Raw genomic sequence first — 26,110 nt, 5'->3', positions numbered from 1 at the left:
CCGAACAGGGGGCGCCCCAGCTCTGCGCATCGCCATACGGGCGGGGGCTGGGGTGGGGGGGTGGGGGGAGCGGTGCGGCGCCGATGTGGCTGGGGAGGGTGGGGGGGCTGGGGGCAGCGCACCTCGAGCCCCGGAGAGCTCCGTGCCCCCGATACCCGGGCCGCTTCCCTCTGTCCTGCCTTTTGTTCTTAGGCACAGAACCTCTTGTACGGGCTCTCTCGTGGGGGGATCTGCGTGCAGCCCCTCCGCTCGCCGCGACTCCCAGCTCCGTAGGTGGGGGAGAGTGAAGGGGCAGCGGAGAGCTCCGCACCGCCGTGCCTTTCAGGAGCCGCTCCCTGCCCTTCCTCGACGGCACCGTCGTCCCCGAGATCGCTTTATTTTCGGGGGGAGGTGGGATATATAAGGCTGCAAGATGCGCGTGCGGCCCCCTCCCGGTATTTCACATCCCGGCCCCGTGCGCCCCCTACGCGCGAGCGCCGCGCAGCGCACCCCTCTTTCCCTTACCCCCGCCCGCCGGCCTGGGAAATAAATAAATAAGTGCGTGTGGCTTTTGAACTGCCCACAGACTGTCACAGGGAAGGGGGGAGGGAGGAGAGAGAGGGAGGGGGGAGAGAGAGAGCGAGAGCGAGAAATGCAGAGGCAGCAGCCGCGGTAGCGGCGGCAGTGCTCCAGCAGCAGCGCGAGGCACTCCGCGCCCGGCGAGCGAGCGGCAGCCGCAGCGCACAGCGGCTCCGGGCTGCGCGGGGCGGGCGACAGCGCGGCACAGGCACAGAGAGCGGCAGCGGCAGCACGCGGGGTAAGGAGCGGCGCGACCCGCGCGTGGCGAGGGGCAGCGGAGCGGGGGGCTTCGAGCCCGCCGCGCTTTATCCCTCCCGCCCGGTGCAGGGATGAGAGGAGAGTGGGGAGAGCGGTTCCTCGAGAGAAGGACGGCGCCCGGGAGCGGTTTCGAGGCACAAAGCGGACCGAGGGCGATGCCGCGGGATTTTAAATGCCCGATGGCGCTTTCTCGGGGTGGGGGGCGGAGGGGGCAGGAAGCGATGGGTGTGGTGGGAACGAGAGGGTTTTGCTCCCGATTTCTTAACAATGAGCGGAAAAACCCGCAGTCTCAGCGCACCCCCGAGTCCTTCGGTGGGAGCTGGGCGCGGGGCGGGGGGGTTCCTTGTGGGGGCGGCAGCGCGATGGTTCCCTGCCGGACGGGACCTCCCGGCACCGGGCGCGGGACGCGGTAGTGGGTGGGTGGGTGTATTGGGGTACGGGGGGCTGCGCTGCCCCAGCTCTCGGCTCCCATCCTCGCGTACCATGAATATTCATCGAGCGCCTTCTTCTCCTTCTCCCAGGAGATCCCTCTTCACCGTTTTTCATCCCTCTTCCCCCACTTTTCCTCCCCACCTCCTCCAGGAAGCCGCACATCCCCAGCACTCCGCTGCCTTCTCTCCTCCATTTCTCCCCACGCACACGCGTGTCCTCGCCCCGCCGCCGGGCACACGCGCCACATCGCCACATCCCCCTGCCCCGACCCACTGCCGCGCGGGAGGGGGGTCGCCAGCGCCCGCTCCTTTGTCTCTGCCCGGCGCATGCGCGGGGCGGGGGCGCGGGGCCCGCCCCGTCGGGGATCGGGCCCGGGATGGAACAAAGCCGCCCCCCACCGCCCCCCGCCCCTCCTCGATGGACCTCGAGGGACCCCCCCCCGGCTCCTCGCCGCGCTCCGGCCCCGCACGGGGTAGTGGAGAGATGGTGGAACTCCCCCGCTCTCCCCAACCCACCTCCCCACCCGCGGTGCGCATCCCGCGCGGCACTGCCCGCTATTTCCAAAGGCCCCTTCTTTCCCCCCTCGACCCCGCAAAATAACCCTTCGGCACCGACGGAAAATGGGGAAGGTCCCCCTTCCTGGACCGAAGGAACCCCGTCGTCCGAGCTCGGGTCCTTTCGGCAGTGTTTTCCACGCTGCGGTTCCACCCCGCGTAGCGATGCGGCCGCGCCAGGGGGAGCCACCCGTGTGCCCGCAGCTCCCGAGCATCCCCCGCTGCCGCGAAAGGGGGGTTGGTGGGGGGGTGGGGGGAGAGCTCTCCGCAGGAAGATTTTCTCAGTGCGACATCTTGGAATCTCTTTTGTTCGAATGGTTGCGTCTCGCTATCGGCGCTGCTGCTCATCCTTCCTCCGCCCCATTGGGTGCCCCTGCCCCAAACTGGGACACGTGTTTCTGTGTGTGGTGGGCATTCTGCAACCTGCTGTAATGGGGTGATTTTGACAGCGAATGGCTCGTCTGTTTCTGATGAGAGAAGTGATGTTCTCATCAAGTGCAGAGATGACAAAAGAATGGTGCAAGTGGGCTCCCCATGAGGGTGGCCATGGGGTTTGACTGCTTCCCCTATGAACACTAGTCAGGTTTTATAGATGCCTGAAATGCAGAGCAATGAGCTGCCGGCTCCCAGCCCAGCCCTCAGCCTTCCAGGTGGCCATCTGGGTTACCTGCCCTGGGGAACCTGCTTTAGAAAGCCGTTGGATTCTATGAACGCCGGAGGTCCCTTCCAACCCCCATGGTTCTGTGATTAGCTGGAAAGCACCCGCCCCAAGGCCTCAGGTTATGATCCCTCTGTATTCCCAGCTGAGGTCACTCCTGGAGCCTTCACACACCCCACTGCCACCTTACTGCCTGCTGGGTGCCACCCAAGCTCCAGACATGGGTTTGGGATTAGGAATGCCATGTAGGAGCGATGCGGCACTGACTGCTGCTGTGCAGCAGTCCCCATGAGATGCTGCCCATGCAGCCCCTTTGTGTCCAGGGGTGTCAGGAGTGTCAGAGAACTGCCCCGAGCTTTCATTGGGGTGGGAGGGAAAGGAAAAGGGGGGGGTGACCAAAGGGCTCAGCACTGCTGTTCCTGCTCATTGTCTCACGGAGCGCCACACGAGTGAGCAGCGTTGCTTTGTCATCTCTGTGCAGGTGGGACTGTATGCCGTGAATATTTTCTTTAGCTAGGCTGTTCGGGTTTCGCTGGTGCAGAGCTCTGATGTTCTCTGGATGGAATGAACCCAAAGAGATGGGAAATTCACGGTGGCTTTGCCTGTTCCTGTGTGCTTCATGTATGAGACAGCTGATTGTGTAATTTGGGGGATTTGTTACACGCCGCTGCCAAGAAGCAATCACACAGCCCTTTCTTCTGCTGATAGGAATCTCTGAGAGTATCACATCCAGTTAAATAGAATCAGCATTAGAACTGGTTCATCTACTGGGGCTGTTGGTACACGAAGCAATGATTTGGTGTTGGCTTTTTTTCCCCCCTCCTCTCTTTCCATCCTTCTTTCCAATTAGTACAATAGCTGCTGCTATAGGAACATGGTAGTAAGAGATAGGTTTGTCTCTGAGCAGACATACCTTTGGAGCATACCCCTCTTTAAGATTATAGAATCTCTCCATAATTTCAAAGCTGCCACCAGAACTGTCCTTAAGCATTTGTCTGTTTTGATCCTTCAACATGAAGTCTCTGCAATAAATTGAATTTTCCGAGCGAACCCTTTTGTATGTGTGCTGTGTTCCAGCAAGAGCTTTGCTCAATGCAGTGAACCACGAACCACAGAAGGGCAGCTTGAGGCTGAACGAGGCTCAGTCCTTGCCTTGTGCTGGCATCCGCATGTGGACAGGGCACACGGAGCTGGCACAGCGCAGGAGCTGCAGGGCAGAACCAGGCATTGCCATGGCATCGTGGGAGAACTCTGTGGCTGCGTTTGCTGGGGTCTGGCCACCATTTGGCTGCTAATGATTTGGAAACTTGATGAAAACAGGAACTGTGGAGTATTTCTTTCTGGGAATGCTCTGTTTGTGTGTACAGATTTGTATGACACCCTCGGTGCTGACATAGGTCTGTAGGTGTGAGTGTAGCGTCCTTAGGCACACTGCAGATTTGACGGTTAACACCTCATTTCTCCAAGTAAGAAAAGTGGATGCTATTCAAATGTAACACAGATCTATTGAGCCATGGTTGAGGCCCCACCTTCCTTCCTACAAAAGCCATGTTGAACTTCTACATCCATCAAGACAGCTTCATAAGTAAAGAAATAAAGCTTAGGAGGAGCTGGGGGTTGTTTCTTCTTTGTCAATCAGGAATGACAGAAATGAGGTAACAACTAGAGAAATCAAAGAAATTCCTGAAATCATTAGAGACTTGAAAATAGAAACCATATGCGGCATAATAGAGGTTTCATGCATTAGTAGGAAATGCTTTCAAGATTAACAGAAGTGCAGGAGGAAGGAGGGGGAGAAACACCTCGTGCAGAATGGAGAGAGCTTCAAAGTCTTCTCTGCAGCATCTTGTATCCCACAGCTGTCCTTAAAGTGCGATGCCAGCTAAGCCTCTTACTTCAAGATGGAGAGATGTGGTTATTATAAAAATGTAACCGTTGCTTATGCGATATGAAAATTCATAAGTTCAAAATAGAAACCAGTTGATAGAGATGGTTCCTCAGACATGAAAGATTCCCAACTTGCCACAGTCTGAAAAAGAAATCCTGACTTTTTTTCAACACACCAATAAATGTAAAGAGATACTGATTTTTAACATGTGTGGAATGGTCATGTTTCGCCTGGGGGCAAGATGTGTAGTAACTCCCTCTTAAGTACGGTTAAAGGAATTTAAGTCTGAGGAAACACTTTTATTAATAAAACCCTTCTGTCTTAGGATATAAATCGGAGGCAGATCTCTTTTGATGTGTTTGGCTTTGTGTTCTGCAGAGCAGAACTGAAGCAGCCTGCATCGCTGACCCGGCTTTGCAGGGTGTTGGCTGCCAAGCTCAATGCGGTAGTGCTGGGAAAGACACATGCTTTGGGGTCACGTGTTGCATAGCATAGGGTTTAGCCTGGTAATAGCGCCACAGGGACTTACTTTATTTTATTTCATTTTTTACCCTGCAGGAATTTGAACATATTTTCAGAAGATATAATTTTATGAGCAATTCCCTAACTGCTCTTCAGAGCGGCATCCATTTGGGACTTAATGTAAATTGTTGGGCTGGTGGTATGAGTTTTGCTTTGATGAATGACTTGCTGAATGTGCAATAAGACTGGGCCTTAACCTGCTACCTTTTGCTGCTTGCAGGGGTATGTTGATGGAGACTTGCTCATGAGGTGCTGGTTGTTGTACCTACACAATGCCATCAAGAGGTTATGAACACAACATTGAAGTGTGACTTTTTACTCTAGGCAAAAACCAAATGTCTGCAGTGGCAAAGCTTCCCGTAGGATTACTTTTAATGGCAGAAGTGTCTGCCCTCATGACTTTTTATGACAAATGGAAGCTGCTCCTGTTCAAATAGTAATATCAGAGAGCTTCTGGCCATCTTCTGTTCCAACAGTCCTTAAAAGCTCAATGGGATGCAAAAGCTAAAGCCTGTTTTGTCAGATTATTTTCTGCTCTTAATGTTTTCCTTAAGAGATTGGCTGCTAAAGGAGACGCTTACACTCAAAATTACAGCTTGCCTTTATTAACTGTTTTAGGATAAAGCTGATGGTCACACAGCAGAATGCTGTACAAATGCATCTGCCAGACATTTAAGATGGTTGCTGAACTGTGGAGAAGAAATGAAGCTGTGTTAGACAAAACAAAGAACACATCAACAATAATAGAAATGATACGTGTCTCACTATCTCACTACCTTAGGGAAGCACACACAAAACAAGAGTAAATCATCATGTGGAAACTAGAGAAAACCCACAGTTACAAAAGAACATGCAGGAGAGTAAAGTCATGACAAAAACTTTGGTACAGCTATTTATCCAAGATAGGCTGGAGTCTGAGAAATGCTACATCAGCTTCCTGGAATCACAATTACTCAAATCAGTTAAGCATGTCATCCTGGAAGAAAACCAAAACAAGTGAAAAAGCAGGCTGAAGGTGGTACGAAACTAGGAGTCTGCAAATGGGGAGGATGAAACCTGTCACTGCTAGACGTGGTGCTCAGGTGATGGTGGCATTCCCCACCAGTATGCAGTTTCCTGTAGCTTGTACTTCAGCCAGCACTGGTAAGTGCATGACTGACTGCTGACACCAGTTGCACTGAGCTGGTGGGAGGAAACAAATTCAGTGAGCTCTGGGATGGCAAAAGCAGCTTTTCTGGGTATCTTGCTTTCACAGCAAAGAGAAATAGGAAAGATGTGCTAGCTGCTCTAAACAACAGGTTTCTCCAGCAGGTAGACCAAGAGAGTGGAGCTGGTTCTCCAGCAGCACCAGTCAGCCTGGTGTGAATGCTGTGCACCACTGAGTGTGTGGCCCACTGGGAGCAGCTGGTCTCACTGTGCGGTGTGCAGGCGAGCTGCTCGCTGACTTTTGCTTTCCTTTCCAGATCTAAGATCCTTATGAAGGCAGGGAGACAACAGTTCCCAAAGACTAAAAATGAAAATCTGGCCGGACTTCCCAGCTTCTTTCATTCCATCCTTTGCTTGAGTGGGAGTAGAACATGGTGAAGTTCATAGCTTTGTTTCACATGGAGCTTTCACTGGGAGCACATATAGTCAGTGTGGCCTCCACAGTGTTTCTGAGTGCTTGGGATAATCTGTGAGCCTCTACTTCACGTGCATAAATTAGTGGGCTGAAGCAAATGTGGTGACTTTTCCCTCATCTGATGCAGCTGGTATATACTCTGCATAACTTCAACATTTATAGCCAAGAGTATCCCAGTGTCTATAGGACATAAGAAGTCAAGGAGCATGCGAAGGAGCTTCCTTGGCAGACAGTGTTTTCTGTTGGATCTGATGCCATTCATGGATACAGATTTTGGTAAGAAGGACTTACTTGTTTTCTGTTCCAGTACTGTGCCTTTCTCCTTTCCTGCCCTCAGGGATATTCATCTTGAGGAAAACCATTCTACAGTGCAGATGTACCCTTTCTAAGCCGCTTGATATTCCATCAGTATTATAATTGCTAAAATAATCATTTTAGTGTTATCCTCTGTGCCCACCTCCCTAAGTAATATTTAAAAGAGCATTCAGCTTTCTGTATAGTGGCCTAAGCTTTACCTCCAGTTGCCTTGAACTGATGACACTGCCTTTGTAAATGATATTTTCAGAACCAATCTAAGTCAGTGCTGCCCTATGCATTTAAATACAGTAGTTCACCTGCAGATTCTCTTTTCTGGTGTATATAGTATTAAAATCTATAACAATGCTCAAGAAAATGAACATAATAGTATTTTTTCAGTAAGCACAAGAATAATTAATAGGTTGCTGAAGGTTCAACTCTCATCATTTTCTCTGGACAAGGCAGCTAAGGGTGGATTCATGAATAAACTACTGACAGCAGTGGCAACAAAAGTGTGGCACTCCTTAAGATCTCTCATTCCTGGTCAAACAGTGCAATGTATTGGCAACCCACGAAGCCATAATGTCTTGAAAGTGTCTTCAGTTTTGAGGTAGCTCCTGTTACTAAGGGTTCAAACTACACTACAAATCACCTTCAGGTATTTGTTCTTGTAAACATCTCTTGAAACAACGCTGTTACCAAGGCTTTATGGAGGAAAGCAAACATATCAAGTCAACGAATGGCAAATATAATGGATCCCCTTTCTCAAAACAGGCTAAACATTGTGACATTATATATTCGCCACCTCCATTCTGCTATGGAATTGGTACATGGAGGATGATATTAAGGGAGATGAAGTGGCTTTGTGTGCCCTCTCACAGCCATTGACTATGCGAACCCTTCACAATCTAAAGTACAGAGCTAAGAGGGGAAAAGGAATGAATGAAACATCTTACCAGTCCTGTACTAACAGATTTGTAGTTAAGAAAAAAGTGTATGCAGGAGTTTGCTTTGAAACAGTGGCAGCAAATTTACAGTCTGAGAACAGAAATATTTATCTCAGCAGCATTTCCTTTCTACTTCAAATGTGAAGCCCTTTTGCACACTTGCTTCTGGTTAAAGAAGCAACTCCATATATTTTCTTATAGAAATACTGCATTATCCCTTATGTACCTCCGTACATACCACGTCTCTCTAAATGTGTTGCAGTAAAAAAAAAACAAAAACAAATGTCTTCAAGCCAGTACATCTCATTCATATTTTTTTTAGCAAACTTCGTTATTCCTTGTATTCTTTGGGTAGGTAACATTTTTTTTTTTTTTTTTTAATTTCAGTTAATCATCACACTGGTTATGTTGGTGTTTCCTTTGACTATCTTCTCTAGAAGTCTGTATTTTCAGCTGTGAGCTAACACAAAGTGTTTCACAGAACATCTTGTTAATCACATGCTAACATGAAACATGTGTATTAGCAGGTGTAGAGAATGCAGTAGATCTATGCCATAAGATTAAGTGTAATCTCATTCTCTGTCATAAGCAGGAATATGTGAACAGAATGACTTATTGCCAAACTTTAATTTTAAACTCTTAAACTCATAACGTTACCAGACCCCAACGTTTTTGCATGTATATGGCTCCTAAATCTAGATTTCCACTAGAATGAGATCATATCAACATGAGAACTTGATCTTAAACAGCATCTTATGCAAATCTTATGGAATATAGACATCTTGGTGCTCTTCCAACCCAAAGCATTCAATCCTTTTAACTTTTTATCACTTGAAAAACATATTCATGTGGTTTCTTCTGCTGACTGAAAGGGAATCAGATTTTTTTTTTTTTTCCTTTTTACTTGATACTTTATTTTTAAGCAAAATGGACTCAAGACAATTAAAAAAAAAATCTGTTAGCTTGCTTTGCCTGTCTTGTTTTCCAGAGGAACTAGGCTTGTTTGATTCCTGTAGGACAAAAAAATTGCTGCAAGATCACAATTAAATTACATCAGTGAGTAGCAAAATCTTCCAAAACACATATTCAGGGGAAATATTTTCTTTTATAATAGACATAGCTCATCTATCAAGTTGTGGCTTTGCTGGGCAACATATTGCACGAAGGCCAGTAGCTGGCCTGAGTTTCTTCCGTAGGGATACATTTCTTTGGATCCACTACTGATTGCTGGAAATTATCATTGTGCCTAGATAATGTGTCACATTTATAAATAATAGAGACAACAGCACAATTGCCATGCAAATTCATTATGAATGCCATCAAGATGAGTACCACATTCAGGCCAAATGAATTAATGATGGCAAATATATACACTTTTTTTTCTAAAGTATAACTTCAATTTCAAGTACACTGGTTTGGGGGTTGATTTGGTTGTTGTTATTTTTTTTTGAGTCATAGCAAATTTCTTCATGGCTTCCTGGTCCTGATGTGCCTTTCCAATGCCTCTAGGGCCTGGCTGCAGTCCCACATTAGGCCCCTCATGGCATTATGGTGGTTTTGCTCCTAAATTGCAGCACCTCTTGCTTGTACCACCCTGCTTGTCCAGAAACATCTTTTGTAAGTAGTCTCAGGGATTCTCCCAGGAAAGAAAGACCTCTGGCCAACTGAGTTGCCTTCATAAAGCAAACACATGAAATGAGACTGTCCACTGAAGTTTTCTGTGCTTGGTGGCTTTGGTGGGTCTGTGTCTTTTGGGCACACATGATCTGAAGTACCAGCCATCAGCTGCTGCACTTGCAATGATCATTGTCTCCCTACACTGGAAAGGAGACCAAATACCTAGCTTAATTATTACAAATGCCGTATCTCATCTTAATTAACCTAGTGATATGATTCTGCTTCCCCGATCTAATTAGCTAGGGAGACAGTTAAATATAACTTTGTGTCTCTCTGAACATTTAGCTGTTTGTGGTTAAATCTGCCCACAGTTCCTAAGAGACTGTTTCCACAGCTGGGAATACCTCCCTGTTGCCCTTCATCTAAAATAAAAAATAGAGGGAGCTCATCTTAATTAATATGGGGGAATAAGTTTACCTTAGCACTACACCTCATAACTTCCAGTCATCTTCAAATCTCTCATGAAGCAAGGAGGAATCTCTCTGTTCTACCACAGAGGACTGGGAGGTGATTGTGCTGTATGTAAGAAATGGGGCTACGAGTGTTCAAGCAGATAAACATGACTTCAGGCTGTGTGTGGAAAATATTTGTCCTTTGCTCTGTAACAGATGGAAGATGGTCAGTAACCTAGATTAAAATGATAAGAACAATGTGAAATTTATAAATCACTGTAAAAAATAATTTTCTGTGGAAACATTTCTAAGAAAGACTGGTCTGTAGCCACATGGTCAGAATAACCATGAAGAAGATTTTGTTGGCCAGTGATGGGCAAAAATACTTCATGTTGTGCTAAATGTTTGCTACCGAAGTAAGAATAAATTGATTTGTCACTATCCTAAAATGGACAGTTAAGAATTTCTTTTCATGTACTACATGTTGGACATTTAAACATATTACTTGCATGGGTAATTTGCAACATAAAAGAGAGACACCATTCAAATGGGTGCCCGCATAAACAATGTGAATGATCAGTGGGATCTGTGAAAGGAAAAATGAACAAGTTGGTTTTGAGCAATGTAAAGAAGAGGATAATTGTTTTAAGACCAGGTAAGTATCACCAGCACGACATCACTTCAGTGCAAGTCATTGTGCCTTGGGGCAGGAAGGGGGATTGTTCACACTGCTTTTGAGGTCCCTGACAGCCCTACAGTTTGTGGGATGAGGCAAACCAGAGACCTTTGGAGTGAGCTTGTGCTGGAGTGCAGGGAAATAAGTTCCACTGAAAGAAAGTAATTCCCAAATGTACCAGTTTATTAGCAGTGGGTCTGAGCTCTCTTAAAATCATAGAATCATACAGATCAAAAGATAAACTGCTAATATGAAATGCACAAATAAAGCTTTTCTAAAGCAGATATGAAGAGATTTAATTTATTGATTCTGGACAGCACAGGCTGTTAGACAGATCTCTGTTGAGTACTTCTGACAGAATGCCTGAAATGTGCTGTACATTTGAGCCCATCCTTCAGACTGGGGCTGATGTAAAAGAATGGGAGTAAAGCTTACAAAAATTACCAAGGCTTTTTAGTTCCTAAATTTTATTTCAAGACAATGATATGTAGTCATGTGGGTACACTTAAAACTTCTGCTGTGTAAGCCCAGAATGAAATGTTGTAACTGCAGCTGAGAACGACTGCAGTGCTGACTGGTATGACACTAGGACATCCTTTGTTACTTAATCTATAGGCTGCAAAAAGGTTTGTGGGGTTGTTCCACAGATGAGTGGAGGATCTAGCTGTGTAACAACGGTTTATACACACACTTTCACCACATGGTTGCTCAAACTTAAAGGCATAATAACAATAGCATTGAAGGTTAAGCCTGATATAAATTAGGCTCATTTCTAAAGAAATCCTTGATGTGTATTCATAAATGGTTTTGAATAGACATAACATTTAGCTGAACAAACACCTCTGTATTCTATCTTGTGTGCAGGTGGGCAGCTGCAGTTGAAGTTCCTGGATGGATGCAGGGGCTGCCCATCCTGCAGTTATTTGGGACTGAGTTTGAAATGAGTCTGCCTTTTGTACCTGAGGGCAACCTGAGATTTGTTTAGTTCCCCTACGTGCTTACTGAAAATAGTGGTGTGCTCTTTAGAAGCGATTGCAGGAGTTGTGTGTATGCTTCTGCCTGGTGAATCAGACTCTTGGCTTGTTGCCCATATCTTGGTGTTACTAGAGATGAGGAAATGCTCACCTTTGTTCGGCTGCTAATTGCCAGATTGCTCAGCTCGGTATGGATTTCGAGCCACTCACAACAGTGTGCTGGCATCTCCGAGAAAAATGTCTCATGGAGAGAGGCAAGGCTGGGAGCAGAGCTGGAGCTGTGGACTTGATTCCATTTCTTGTACTTGCCTTCTTGATTATGGAGCCCATCCTTTGATTGTGATTGAGTTCTGCTAATAAGGTTGGAGCTGTGAGCTGCTGGAATTGCAGGTTAATTGGGATGGTTTGAGTGGCTAGCACTGGTTGGGTATGATACTTTTGTGGGATGCTCGTGTTTGCAATCATAATACACAAGCATTTCCCAAAACATTACATCAAAGCATTTTGTCATCTGTTTGCCTTTCTTCCTGAGTTCCTTTAAGAGTAGTATTGATGTTGAAGGCAAGTTTCATACTGCCTGAAGAGGAAGAATTATCTTTTTAATCTGCAGAAGTACAATTTTCATGTTGGGTAGATAGCTCAGAAAAGGAAAAAAAAAAAAGTAAAAATTGCCTTAGGTTAAGATTCTTTCAGTCAGAGACAAAATCTCTGGCACTAGGTCTCACTAATATTAATAAGCTCATATAAATTGGCACTAAGGGCTGGACAGTTATTTTTCTCTACATGAGAAACCAGCCTAGTAAAGGCAGTATGAGGAAAGGTAAAGTGGACTAGATGTACCAGGCCATCCTGCTATGTCAGGGTTTGTTACAGGGTAGTAGAGGAGCACATTCTGATGTGTAGTGGGAAGCACTCTCTTGCTTCTCTTCAGCAGAACTCTGTGCAGGAGCTGCTGGATGAGAACAGTGGGCTAGGATGGCCATGGGGTTCTGCTGCTCAAGGTGGGTTGGAGGCAGCATCCTGCTTTGGAGTTTATTGTAGTTCAGATGAGTCTGGTGTGAGTATGACTGCTCTTCAGTACAAGCTGTTAGTAAGCAAGATGAAGAACTAAAAATTACCATATTGGAACTACTTCAGGGAATATGCTCTAGAAAATAGGTTTTTTTAACCTTCAAGTATTGTGCATATGCCAGCGTTTAAACTCCAGAGCTGGACTGGTTTGTTATAAATATCTGACATGGATAAACCAGATACGGCTGGCTTAATAAGTGCACTTCTACAAAAACCTCTTCTACTTAAGAGACAGGCCAGTGAAAATAAACATGAATTTAAAATCAACACTCACGTTTGTATTCCAGGACTGGAGTTTTCTTTTGAGTCTGCTATCTACCCAGTAGAATTTTCTACTGTAAGGTAACTACCCTCAATTCATAGAGGTTTGAGGTATGTGACTTGAAGTTTGCAGTAGCATAGAAAGCCTGTGGACAAATGAATGTTAATTAAAGAAAGGCATATATCTCGTGCCTATTGGTAACACACCTTGAGGATGCACTGCAGTAAGAAAACTTGTTGCAAAAAGGTAGTGTGAACTACTTGAAATTTGGATATACTTTGGTAGATTTTGTAGATTCCTGTGAAGCGCCACATCCTATGCATTTTTTTTTCACCAAATGAGAAGTGTAATAGGACGGTTTAAATTAAATACTATCAGCCCTTCCCAGTCAAGTGAAGAATAGCTTTGATTTTTTTTTTTTTTTTAAGAGATTTTAATAAAAAAATATCAGATTTGAACAGGATAATGGAACTGGCTGGGAATCTTCCTGTGAAATGTTTTCTTCTGGAAGATGTTTGAATTCTTACAGCTCAGCTTCTGTAGGAGTAATCATATATATCTAGGTGATATAAAGGTCAGACTTGCCCACTTTGGGCTAGTTAATCATTTAACATATATGTAACCCATGTAGACAGCCAAGGTTCAAATTTTTGTTACTGATTCCAGCTGGTTGTTTAGACTTGTCTTCATGCAGCCAGTGAGCAGCATACTCAGCAGACTGTTGTCCAGTCTTGGTTAGGTCAGTCTGGGCCTCTGCTGATGAAATTGACTGCTCCACACTCTACAAAGTACTGTTTGGCAAGAAAACATCTGTGGTCTGAGGTGCTGAATGCTGAGGTTCATCCTAAACTGGATAAAGAGCTGAAATATCCACACTTATGGTTGAAGTTGTTCTCTATAAGCAGAGGGCTTAAAACTGTGGCTATTGTTTGCCTGTCCAATTGCAAAAGCTCATAAAAGAATACTTCAAATGCTGATCTTCTGGGGGACTGGAGTGCTTTTCGCTATGTAGCTATAATGCTAAACCATTGTCTTTGTCTGAATTCATAAATTAAATATGCAGCCCTTCTGTTATTTTGTAGTTGATTTGTAGGAGTTTCCAGAAAGTTATTCAAGTCCCCAAGTGCCAACTGAGTGCATGGTACTCATCTTAACCAAGGAGCTTGTCCCACTACTTTATACTGGGACAAAACTCTTAGGGTGGAAATTTGAAATTTACATTTCAAGCTGTGAGATTTTTTACTCAAACAAGATCTGATTCCATCTGAGCTGTTGGATGCTTCCAGCAGCTCCTCTGGGTGTCGTGCTGTGTGCTCCTTCACTTGCTGTTTGCTGTTTCTGGCTGGACTCCTTTGCTTCCAGCTGGTTGAGTGGGATCACCTCAGCCAGGGCTCAGCCAAGAGCCAGGCCAGCTGCGAGCAAAGGGAGTGGGCAGCCGTCCCGTCCCGCTGGAAACAGCAAGCTGTTTGATTTGGCTTGGTTGTATCTTAAAAAAATTGCATAAACTTCTGCAAATTAAAAGCAATTGTGAAATTTTCCAGTAAAATGTCTTTTTGGTTTAAATTCTAATGAGTGAATTTCTGCATTGCCAGAGGTCTCAATCTGCGCAATGATCACTCTATGTCCAAGCTGACAGAGCAGTTCACAAGTGAGTTAACTCTGGTCTGCAGTGACCATCTACATCTTACACATCAGTTTATGTTTTGTATAAAGTAGGACCAACTCAAGCCGTAAGCTTTATATATTTATTTAAAGTTATTTTGATTCAGCAAAGCAAGCAGTAACCCTTATGGTTTATATGGCAATTCTGTTTACATTTGAGTTGAAACTAATGTGTAAAATTCAGGTGTGAGTAGTGTGGTAGTGGTGAGAAGAAAAATGCCTGAGAACATCTGACACTTCTGGACTTGGGCAGGAGCCAAACCTCTGAAGGAATACTGCGATCCTGGCGCTGCAGGAGAGCTACAGGAGGCTCACTAAATTCTTGCTTTAATGTTGTCCTTTGATTCATGTATTAAAAGTAGTGAGTAGGTTGTAATGATAAAACGATCACATCAGGCTGACAACTTGGGTTCATACTTTCAAGTGTTTCTTAATGCTCATTTAACGCTGACTGGGGGGAGTTGGGGGGATTTCCACCAGTTTTAATCAAGGGGACTAAAAAATTAATACTTTATACATATTTATAATCCCTTCAAAGGAGCCATTTATAGCTTGCTTCACAAGATGAAGGGTTATTTTCTGTTTCATCTGTAGTTTCTGATGCCCGCTACAAACCAAGTCATTGAGACTACAGATTACACTCCTTGGTAGAACTAGAGCAGCAAGGCAGCAGTCGAACTGTGCTGCACATAGCAAATTGCTACACTGGTGCTGGGGCAGGAAATCCTTGACACTGTAAATGGGAACTTAGCACTTTTTATGAAATGTTGTATCCCGAAGATAGCTTGCTCAGCATAATTTATGAACGCGTGTAGTTTTCTCGCTTAACTCACTTCGATGATGGCCATAAAACTGAGCTTCAGTCTGTGCAGATTGTTGGAGTGATGTCTGCCGTGTCAGCCATTTGGCTGCAGGAGAGCTGTAACACTTGCTGGATGGAGGCGAGTCAGCTCTGTTGGCCAAACACGAGGCTGTTTGTCAGGGCAGTGAGGAAAGCCTGCTGCTCTTGTGTAAAGTTGTGTTTTACGAGGAGAGCCTACCTATTATATTAACTTTTCATACAGTAATCTGTCAGGTAATTCCTGCCTGCTAAAATTCCCCAATAATTGTTTTCCACCATGTTCCGAGGCAATATAGTACAACAGGATTATTGATGGGATTTTTGAGAAACTAACTGCGAGTGCATTTCTTTCCCAGTTTTATCCTGAAATGGAGAACTGTTGGACCTGTCCTAATGCATCAGATCTATAGCTCTGGACCAACACATTTCTGTTGGCTTATGCAGCAGCCATAAAAGTGGGGGTATGCATGTAGTATGTTTGGTAGTTTTACAAGTGCCAGAGTTCCTGGTGGAACCACAGCTGTGTTCATGTGGAAGCTCTGTGCTAGCTAATTTTATTCTTCTGAGAACGTTTAGCAGCCCCTTGTAGAATTTCACATGTATTTTACTCGGCTACTTCCTCTAATGTGGGCACCAGTGCAATAGCTTGCTTTGTGCTTAGTAATTCTGCCTTGCAACTAGCTATCTCAGTACTAATTTCAATGTTGCATTGCCTGGAGTATCAAGTATCCTTGTTTCATTCTTTTAAATTGAATTAAATTTATTAAGACAACATTTTAGAAAACAGTATTAAATATGTGAGTTTCATTATAAAGCTTATATTTTGTGCATGTGACTCTTCAGAAATGCTTGTAAAATCTAACAGTTTCTCTTAACTTTGGCTGTAGGTAGTTGAATTGATACAATTGCAACACAGAAGCACCAGAGATGGCAGCAACCATGAACACCCCCTACCTTACTTTTACATGCTTCTACAAATAAGTAACATCATAGGGACTGAAGGTATCATGCAAATATGAACAGGCCTGGTGTCTGCCCCTCAGCACCAACAGGCAGTATAAACTCCATTTATAGCAAAACAGTGTTTCCTCTGTTACAGGGAACAGGGCACTAACCCCCGTTTTCTACCGGTTTTACATCCGTAAAGCAAACTCGCATTCAACAAAGGAAGTTAAGCTTGTAGAAAATATGATGTCACTTAGATGTCAAGTACAAGGCTCAGCATATCATCCCTGGATGACAGAAGCACTTGTTTGTAAGCAGCATTCTGAGGCAAAGCTGGGGGCTTGCAAAGCTTTGAGACCCATGGCAGTGCCATGAGCCCCTTGGTGAGAGAGCTAAACCCAGTGAGGTGTAGGAGCACCCCAGCTTCTCGCTTAATACAGGTTTGATTGAAAACCCTTCATTAAAAGGGCTCAGAGGACTCTAGTGTCTATGAAGGTTGCTGCCTCTGAGAAGAAGAAAGGTGCGCCTTTGAGAAGAACTTCTTGAGATGAGGAAGAAACTATATTCACTTTGAGCTGAAACTCAGATGCTAATGATATCTAATCACTACAGTAATCCGATCTGAATGTTAACAGGCAAAAAAATGTGCTCTTTTGCAAGGACAAGCATTTCTTTCTGAATCTCAACAAAGCAAGCTTCTAATGTGGGTCAAATGGAAATCATGTTTATTAAAAAGCTGCTAAAGACAACTAAATTTGTAATTTCAATGGAAGTGTCTTCTCTGAGACCCTTGAAGGCACGCCAGTGGACTCTTCCAGCACATGCCTCACTAAACAACAAATGGATCACCGAGGTGCTCTAACAAGGATTGATGTGTCCACCCAATTAGAGGGATGTAAAGAGTGGTCCCTTGAAATTCTGGGTTCATTTGAGTTGCTCTTTTGAGTTGCATTTTCACAATCTAGTACTAAAGCATTGCTTCATGAGTATTGCTGGCCTCAACAACTGGCTTGTGTGCATTGTCCTAGATCACAAGTACAAATTTTGTACAAATAAAACACCTGCTTTCATGGGCTTACACTTTCTCACTTATACTTGGGTTTAATTTCTTCATGTCTAAAATATGTACAGACTGGAGAGGTGAGAATGCACCTTGTTCAGTGAAATTAATGCAACTCGTCAGATGGTATGCATGGAAAATTCATTAAGTATTTTGAGACTGTTTCTGTCTTGGAACAATGTTTTTAGTTTCCATTTTCACTGTACATGGAACTTGTGCTGCTTCAGAAATAATTTCCTCATGGCATTTTAAAAGAAAACTAAAAATTAGGCCATGTTCTCACTGTCTAGACTATTTATATTTCCAGGCATATAGTCCAGTTTCTTACATAGAACAGCATGAATTAGCCAAATGAGGGACAACATGCAGATCAACAGTTAAGCTAAGATCAGCATATGTTTGGTTTTTCAACCAGCTGTTTCTTCAAAAATTGTGGAACTCTTCAAGACTTCAGAGAGTGTCTTGCAGGTAATATTAAAGGCTCACTCTGATAACATGTGATGGCAATCTGAAATTCCTTGACCATGCTTCCAGGAAAACATTATCATGTTTTGAGACAGTTAGATATTGGCAAGTGAAATTTTATCTCTTGGAAAACAAATGAAACACTGACTGATGAAAGAAACTGCCTAGGCCAAGCAAGAAATACTTACAAACCAGCCAATTGTGATGTTCAGCCTATTCTTAGAGGGTGCTCTAACTCCTCCCCTCTTGCTGCTTATCTCTTCAGTGTGATGGGAGTCTGAATAGGAAATTGTAACTTTACTGTGGCTCATAAGTATTTGCATTCAACAACATTCAACAATCTGGGCTATATGGCATTTTGAAGCCTAACTCATTGTCCTTATACCTTATAATAAAGGGTTAACAAGCTCTAACACATGTAAAAGAAGATTTTGCTTAGTTCTGTACATTTTATAAAAATTAAGCATTTGGTGCTACCATTCTCACTGAATAGCTTAGCAAACTATGTCAAAAGCCTAATTTAAAAACCTTGACTTATTCTGGTGATGGAGAAAGCCACACTCCTCGGTGTTTGTAATTACCCGCTGAGGATAATTAGCTGACCATTCTTGGGCATGGTTATCATAGCTCAGATGCCGTAGAGATTAAAACCAATCTGAGGATTTCTTTGAAGCAAAGTAAAATTAGAATTGTGAGTTAGAAACAGAATTTGTAAGGTATTGTAATGCCTTCTTTTATAACAGGAATTAAAATATATCATGTGTGCAGTGAAGCAGTACATGATATTTTGAAAAGCATTAGATATTGAAGCCACATTTACTGAAGCCAGTAACTTCAAACTCAGCTTTGTCTTTTAGCCAGGGAATATTCTTAGCTCATCTTTAGCCTATTCTTGATTTTTCTTACCCAGCATGACTTTATTTTATTAATAGATCCCCTGTGTTGGGGATGATTTGATCTCTTACTCTCACTGTTTATATAATTGAGTCACTGACCCACTGTAGAAATTCAGTAGCATGCAGCTGTAATACAGAGTGTATGTGCCTTGTGTCACTGGCCTTCATGTCCATAAACTTAAAAGCTGCTGCCTGGCCATGATGCTGCTTGCCAAATCTGCCTGTTGCCAAAAACTTGAGAACATAAAATAATTGACATGTTTTCTTAAAATTTAGGGTTTTTTTTTGGTGTGTGTGCGTGCGTGCATGTGTATGTTTGTTAGGCTTTCCCATTAGAGCGGGAAAAAGAAAGGCACAGTAAAACATTCTGGAATGACTTCAAAAAATATCCCGCTGCAGCAATGACTGAGATCTCCATCTTTAAAGTAACTGTAATAGAGTTAAATACAGGAGTGAATGGAAAAGCAGATGAACCCTGTTCCTGTATTCAATCAATTTCTCTCTTTCAGTATGTGTTATTTTTTGTAGCACTGGGGACTGTTTCACCTCTGCTCCTCTTAGGCAGCTGCTTGGGGGCTGAACATAATGGGCAATTATTTGTTAGCTCTGATTACAGAATGCTCAAATAATGAGAGAGGAAAAGCACTGATGAGGTAGGTTTAGTAAAGAGAATATTGTACATTTTTGTGTGTAGTGATTTTGTGATCAGTTGTTGTTGTTTAGTTTGGTTGTTTTTTAAACTGGAGAACTTCTTAACTGCTGAACAAAGCTCAGTGTCGGACCCAATCTAGCTGCCCCTGAGCCCTCCTGAATCCTGATCCAGCCTTTGTCAGCCCCCTGGGAGGCAGCGTGCAGTGCAGACACTTAATCTACTTCATTATGGAGACTGAAACAAGGATTGAAATCTTGCTGTTTGAATTCAGGAATGTTGTGCTGCCCTAAACAATCTGTTTTTATCTTTCTCCTCCCATTCCCTTACTCCCTAAACTCCAAACTAAAATCGAGTAGCAGAGATCATTTCTAGCCAACGGTTCTCAGCCCAGCACATCTCTTCCAGTCCCCTCCAGGCTGATATCTCCCTGTCTGGCACTATATTTGTGTTCTTGCTTGGAGGACGTTGTCCTTGTAGTTTGGCACTGACTGTCCTACCCCTTATCACAATAATGGGCTTCAACTAAGACATACAGAGCTCTCTCTAGTTAATTATTGGCACAGACACCTCTGCTATCAGGCACCTCCCTTGGGTAGTTTCCTCAGTCTTCCCCTAAATCCTTGTCTTCGTGATGGAAGAGTTTTCTTGCAGCTCTTTTCTGTTTCAGCTCTACTTCTTGAGCTACCCCATGCTTCAAGTAGTCCCTCTCCCTGCCTCAGCACATGCTTCCTATCACCCTCAGCTTCTCTTTTCTGTCCCTCCTTCTCCCTGAGTTCGCACTTGGCTGAGCAAAGCTCAGGTGAGACGCTGCCGGTGCTGCCAGCCCTCATGGAACTGTAGCTCCAACAGACATAACAAAGCATGCCAAAGCCTTCTGCCAGGGCAGAGGATAGTTTGTTCTGGCACACTATCTGCCCCGCAGTCTGCCAGCTGGCTGCAGTACTTTTATGCGCTTGTAGTATTTCCAAATATACTGGTCTTTCCTTGCTTTGGGTTTATTTTAAATTGTTGCTTACATAGTCTAAATTTTATTACATCAGTTTTTCCATTGAGGGTTGCAGGAATGAATGGAACCCAGTAGGCATACACTGAGTGCCGAAACATCCTTGAGCATGCAGCTCCTTTTGTTCATTAACCTTTAGCCACTTCTTCAGTTGCACTTAGATGAAATTCTTTGATGGGTTAAAAAATTCTTTGAGACAGTTCACCCCCACCCCCAACCAGACTGTTAGGTCCCTGCAATTGGACACCTCAAAGCAGAAATCTCAGTTCTCTAGATTACCTCATTTGGTGGAGGCATCATTTAACATTAACATTTTAACTGTCAAATTCCTACATTAAATTCTTAGAAATTTCCTCTACACTTCATACTTTGGAAGGAGTAAGTAATTTAGGTATGTAAAACGGAAGGCACATCCGTAATTGAAATTTCACAGGCCTGCAGGGAGAGTTGAATTTACTTGATCCTGCTTTGCTGTGTGACACTTCTAGACTTTATCTTCCAAATACAGATAAAACCACTGAAAGTGTCACCTCCTGGCCATGTGCAAATCTGTGGTTAACTTCTCCCAGTGTTATTTCTTAGGATATTTTTTGCTCCTAAATGGACATTTTTAATTATCATATTGGCATCTTCTCGTTCAGAAGACATCTTTAGAAATGAATGACCTTACCTACATCAGGAGCTCCCATTTTCCTTCCCATTCTTAATCACCTCACCTGTCACTGCTGAGTAATAATGAGTTTCCCCACAGTTACGTAAGACCTCTTGCTGTAAACAGCTTCAAGTTGGATCCATTTGACTCTTTAAGGACTTTTTATTCTATTCTATCAATGCACACAAACATAAGAATTAAAAAAACAGACCTAAATCAAGTTTTTTGGTCACAATGGCATGGCTGATTCCTCCAAAGTAATATTAAACATTGCCCACATCTCTTTTGTAATTTGTTACTTTATTTTTCTTTATTGAACATATAGGAAAGTTGAATTACTTAAAATTGTGAATTTTTTTTAAACGACTGAGCACCTACTGGGATAAATATTGCCAGCATTGTCTTCCATGCTGCACCTTTTGTTTACAGGTTCCTTACCAAAATACCAGACTATTCTCTTGCAGAGTGCTAATTTAATGCATGGGTGCAGATCACCTGCTCTTTATACCTGAATCTTTGCTATCACCTATCATTTAGGAGGAGGTTTTTCACACAGAGGGTGGTAACACACTGGAACAGGTTGCCCAAGGAGGTTGTGGATGCCCCATCCTTGGAGGCATTCAAGGCCAGGCTGGATGTGGCTCTGGACAGCCTGGTCTGGTGGTTGGCAACCCTGCACATAGCAGGGGGTTGAAACTAGATGATCATTATGGTCCTTTTCAACCCAGGCCACTCTATGATCCTGTGATTCTATGATTTTTGACACAGTTATCAGAAGATGACTGTGGCTTGCTTGAAAAGCTCTAGAAATGTTCCTCTCATAATGCTGTGGCACTGATGCCACTGGAATTAAAACACTCTCTTTCTTCTAGCTTTGGGAGGCTAAAGCAAATTGATGCATCTCTTATAATAAATGCAGGATGGAAGTCATTATGTGGCTCTGTCTGAAGGCATTGCATGCTCTCTCTAAGATTGCTGTGCTAAGACGATGTTATTGAAACGAACATCTATAGCATCACTGGGAGGAAGAATTGCTTATGCTGAATACAGCAGAAGACAAAACTCGGGTGGGCGGGAGGAGGCCTTTGTCAAGTTGTGGCAGGGATCACAGTGTAAAATTTAAGGGGGCTTAATGAAGAATGGAGGGAATGTAATCTTGGATATGGTATTTTTATTACGCACAAGACTGGTGCTCATACAACAGTGAGTGTTTATTTTAAGTTCCTTGAATTTAGAGGATATCTTTTTAAAAATATAGTTTGTATTTCACAAAACTGGAAATTCTGAGTTTTGAGGACTCGGATTTCTTATGATCTATTCCCCATTGTTAGCTTTCAGCCTGCCTTTCTGGCACTGGAATCCAATTCACCAAGCTGATTTCCATCTCTCTTTCAGGAAGAAATAATAAAGACACTCCTTTCTCTTAACATGCCTGAAGCAATCCCACATCAAATCATTTTTCAGCTTTGTACTTCATTTTCACAGAGTTCCTCAATACAACTGAAATAGTTGGGTTCCTTTGGAGTTTGTGTGTTTATCTAGCTACAATGGCCAGCATGAAAGGAGGAAGCCTATGTTTCTCTGGAGCCATGGCTTGTTTTCTGCCATATGAGGACTAGTCATTTCAAAGTGTTTTTCAGTTCAATAGGGGAGACTCAATGCAGATGAGGTAGAGGGGCAGTTTCTTGTAATGCTTTGTGACCAGTCTCACCTCATAGGCACAGCTTGAAGAAAAGCCACTCCTGCTCTCCCAGTTCATTCATTCCTACCAGAGTTAATGCAAAAATCTATGTGAGAATCCGTTTGTGCTTGGTGCTGGAAGCATTCCTTCTGAATTTGCATTTTTCCTTGCTTAGGCTTGTACCAAACTTGTTTAACGTGGTCCTGGTATGCAAGGTGGAATCTCACATGTTTAATGGTACAGTTTTGATGATCTTGTACTCTTCTTACTTCTGATCTCAGAACTGTTACTGGTAGGGCTATGGCAAACATTTCTGGGCAGCCTTTATGAAGTCTTTTCTGGTTCTGTTTGAAATTACAGCAGTTCATGCTTTTGTCTGCAAAGCTTGTAGAGAGCAGCCTGTCTGCTGTTTTGCTCTTCAATCATTCAAAACCTGCAGTCACCAGAAATGTGTAGATGACAGAATCACAGCATAATTAAGGTTGGGAAATATCTCTGATTTCAAGTTCAACCATCAACCCACCACCACCATACCCATTAAACCATGTCCCTCAGTGCCACGTCCAGCTTTTCCTTGAACATCTCCAGGGACGGTGATTCCATCACCTCCCAGGGCAGTCTGTGCCAGTACCTCACCAATCTTCATATGGATATGAAGGACCCTGGCAGTGCAACCTGATAGATCACCTCAGATGTTTAAATATTGTCTGCAGCAGCACTTCAGAGGCAGTGCAACACCAAGGTGAATGATGATTTGTGGGAGTGTTATTTCGTTAGATTGCCCAGAGCTGAGGCTGATTTTTTTTTTAGTTAAAAAGTAGGTGATTTTCAAATTTGCTTAGTTATTTTAATACATATGAAATATCAACCTGAGCTTTTCTCACTCTTCCTGCATTTCGTGAACCACATCAACTCTACTTTGCTTCCACTTTTCAGCTAGCTTGTGTCTATATTCAGCTACGTGTGTGAAAACTTGTGAAATTACAGTAGTTTCATTTCCTGCACCATTTCTGCTCTCTCTGGCTGGTGTGTGGTGTGTGCACATGCTCTGCCTGGTGCCGTGTTGTGAAACTTTCCTCTTGCAAAAGCTATGTCCTGGGGAGCAGGAAAGACATGTTTCAGTTTCAGGGGACGGGAAAGAAACAAACTGCTCTCTAAAACAATCATTTTTCGTTATCTGAGTGGTTACATTCTCTTCTGAAAAAAAAAAAAAAAAAAAAAAAAAATTGAAACTCGGACTGTGCTTGTGGTTTTTTTCCACGTATTTTTAATAGAAAACTGTTGACTAATGACACTTGCTGCAGGAGTACCTCTGCATACATGCTACCTGTGCGGTGCCTCTCCTGAACAGTAAGAAAAAAAATACCACTATTGACTGAACGTCTCTGCTAGCCTTAGAAATTTTGAACAGACAGAGGAAGACAGGGTCTGGGAAAACAATCCTCTGCAGTATTTACTTGAGCCTTCCTTCTGTCCACACCAGCCAAAATTAGCAATGTCAGTATAAATGTTGGGTAGTTATGCCACACACGGATTTATGAGCTCGCATAAACATCTTGTTATTAAAACTTTAAATATTTATGCTGAGATTCAGCTGCCTTCTGGACTCCTATGAGAATATTTCTGAGCACTAGGGTGTTTTATTTTTTTAATTGACAATATTCTAGGGTTGGCTTTTTAACATAGATCTACACTCCACTGGTTTTCTAATCAATGGTTCCTGATTAATTTACACTGCATCAGGGTTTAAGTGTTGCTTAATCCTTTTATAGTTCAAGTGAAGACTGACCATTTGAGTAATCCACATAGCTTTGAGAACGAGCAGTTTTAAGCAGAACATTGAGGGGGAAAAAAAAAAAAAAAAAAAAAAAAGTAGAGCTCAGAGTGCTGACTTCTGTTGGTATCTCCATGTTTGGATTCTGCAAAGGCAGGGCAAAGTTTTGTGCTGGGCCCTCAGGAAACCAAGGCTTTTGTTGACTGTTGCTCCTAAGGGCCAGCATAAATCCCTCAGTGAGACTTCTTTTGTTTTTTTGGTGAGACATGAACTGGGGCATTAAAACAGAAATCATTCTAGTGGGTTAAACTTTAAACTCTTTTCTGTTTAGCAGCATATACGTGTAACAAAACATGCCCTTGGGTTGCCAAACATTATCCATTTGGCAATTAACATGGCAAACAACACGCTGAAGATTAAAATGCTCTGTGATCTAGACAGTGCTTTCTGTGCTTGATGCAATGTTTCCCTTTTAATTATGTAGGGAACTAGCACACTGCTAAGCAGCAACAAATAATTGCCATGAAAATTTGCAGATTTTCTAAGTAGAGGCATTACTTCAAAGCAGCAGTGAGGTAGACATGAAGGGAGGTGGGGGGTAAGAAACAGGCGTATATAACAGATGGGAGAATCGGCTTACACATCAATGGGCACTGCGCTTGAATCCAGCATGACCTGGAGGAGCTGCAGCCTGCCAAACATCACTCATCAAGCAGTGCAATGACAGTTTGCTTTTTAGCAAAACAGTAATGGCTCCCAGTCAGTGTGGACAGGGAGGACATGGGATGGTGCAATATGTCAATGCCAGGGGAGCAAACTCAACTCCAGTTATCTGTTCTGTTGATCTGTTCATTTTAATACTTTTAGCATAGTTTTATTTCATTCAAAAAAACAAAAACAAAAAACAAAAAACAAAAAACAAGCCAGCCTGATTTTTTTCCTCTTTTAGAAGTTTGGAAGGAGGTAACAGAAGGAGTAAGTAATAACTTAGGAATTTTACAGTGAACACAAACGTTGGCTCTCTGTTGCTGTAGCTACATCATCCGTCTCAACATACAGTAGCTATGGGAACAGAGCTATTTGACACTGCAGAAGGAATGCAAACCTTTCACCTCTGACTTGCCATTTTTCAGAGTCCTTTTCTCAGAAGTCTTAACATAATTTCCTTTCTGATCTTAGCTTTTTCAAGACACTAACCATGGCATCTTGGCATCAAGACAAACAGGTCTCTTTTCTCCATATACTCAAAAACTTTCTATCGAATTCTACTTTGTTGTCATAACTCTGTGCATGGCTGTTTTCTTAGGTTTTCTTCCTCCTTGACTGAGCAAGGACACTGGAGTAAAAACTAATGTAGAAAACAAAGGAAATGAAATGAAACGTGGTACAGCCTCTGTAGCATCACAAACAGCTTCACTGCTCAGGACACATCAGTGCTGGGGCAGCTTAGTTGCAGAATCCCATAGATGATGAGAGCACGAGTGCTTTGTTTAACATGGATCTCAGGTGATATGATGATGGAAAGCAGTTTCAAAAAGCTTGATTAAATCACTTAGTAAAAGGAACAGAAACAATGAAACTTCTTGTGTTCAGAAAACATAGCACTTAGCTGCAAGAAACAGAGGGCTTTAAGTAATTGGTCCAAGAAAGTGCTATGTGACAAGGGATGCTCACACTCAGCAGAACCTGTAT

General features: G+C 43.4%; 1 protein-coding gene across 1 annotated transcript in view; it reads left to right on the top strand.

The window, feature by feature from the left end:
• The first annotated feature begins 591 nt into the window (after positions 1-591).
• The window catches only part of BASP1 (brain abundant membrane attached signal protein 1), a 48,043-nt gene continuing 22,524 nt past the window's right edge, over positions 592-26,110 (top strand). Inside the window, exon 1 of the mRNA XM_031589236.2 lies at positions 592-796. The gene's annotated coding sequence lies outside the window, so the exon portion shown is untranslated. The remainder of the gene's footprint in view (positions 797-26,110) is intronic.

The sequence above is a fragment of the Phasianus colchicus genome, chromosome 3 (genome assembly GCF_987193195.1).
Source record: "Phasianus colchicus chromosome 3, bPhaCol1.hap1.1, whole genome shotgun sequence".
Lineage (NCBI taxonomy): Eukaryota > Metazoa > Chordata > Aves > Galliformes > Phasianidae > Phasianus > Phasianus colchicus.
This window is presented reverse-complemented; position numbering and strand designations above follow the sequence as displayed.